Source organism: Ailuropoda melanoleuca, chromosome 15 (assembly GCF_002007445.2).
Source record: "Ailuropoda melanoleuca isolate Jingjing chromosome 15, ASM200744v2, whole genome shotgun sequence".
NCBI lineage: Eukaryota > Metazoa > Chordata > Mammalia > Carnivora > Ursidae > Ailuropoda > Ailuropoda melanoleuca.
The window spans coordinates 56,877,540-56,878,529 of record NC_048232.1 but is presented as its reverse complement, the minus strand read 5'-3'; positions in this window follow the sequence as shown (position 1 = coordinate 56,878,529).

Genomic DNA, 990 nt, shown 5'->3' with positions numbered 1-990 from the left:
CTCTGTTAGGAGGGAAAAAACCAAATCAAAGAAAATAAAACAAAAACACCAACCTTTAAAAACTCAGGTAGGTGGCCTGTGGTCTTACTTTATTTTTAATCCTCTTAGTCTCTGTTCAGCATTTTAAATTGGACTTTTGTCCATACCGCACCACTGAAATTGTCCTCAAGGTCACTAGCCTTGATGCTGCAAATCCACCAGTCTTTTCTTTGTCCTCTCTGAGTGACCTATTACTCAATTACTCCTGCCTTCTTTGAAGTCTTGTCCTTTGGGTTTCTAAGACAACACCATCTCATCCGCTGCTCCGTTTGAGCCTACTATTGTAAAGCTTCCTCATCTTCCCTAACTCTTGTGCCCCAGGCTCAGCCCGTGGGCCACGTCTCTGGCAACAGTTTCTTCCAAGGCGGTCCTTGTCAGTCTTAAGCTTTAGCTCTCATCTTTAAGCAAATGAGTCCTAAATTCATACATTGTTCGCTGAAAACTCAGAGTTCCAGACGTGTATATGCAACTGTTTAACAGTGGTTTTAGAAAGATAAATCTGTATTTCTCTCTCATCCATATTAAAGATGAATTCTCAGTAACCCAGGTGCTGGATATTACACCGACTACTTCCGTGTCCCATTGTTCAGAATTTAGTCTGCTTTTCTTCCAGTAGGAAAATGTAGTCTCCTTTAAGGTAGGTACATGCCCAGCTAAAAGGAAAATAGCTCTACAAGTGAGGAGGAGGGAAAGAACGGATATTAGAGAAAGCTGACAGTATCTGCCACTTGGAGGAGTAAACATAGTAAGAAAAGTAACTTTTGTCATGCGAGTGGATAATGCACCAAGCTCTCCCACATGTACTTTATATGATCTCTAGTAGGGTAGTAATCCCTGTCTTTTCTATGAAGTTCTTTCTCTTTGCCACGCGTTGTTGTATAAGCTTTTCCTGTATTGTTATTTAAATTTCATAACGAACCTATACAGTAGGTATTATAAAGTTCCGATTTA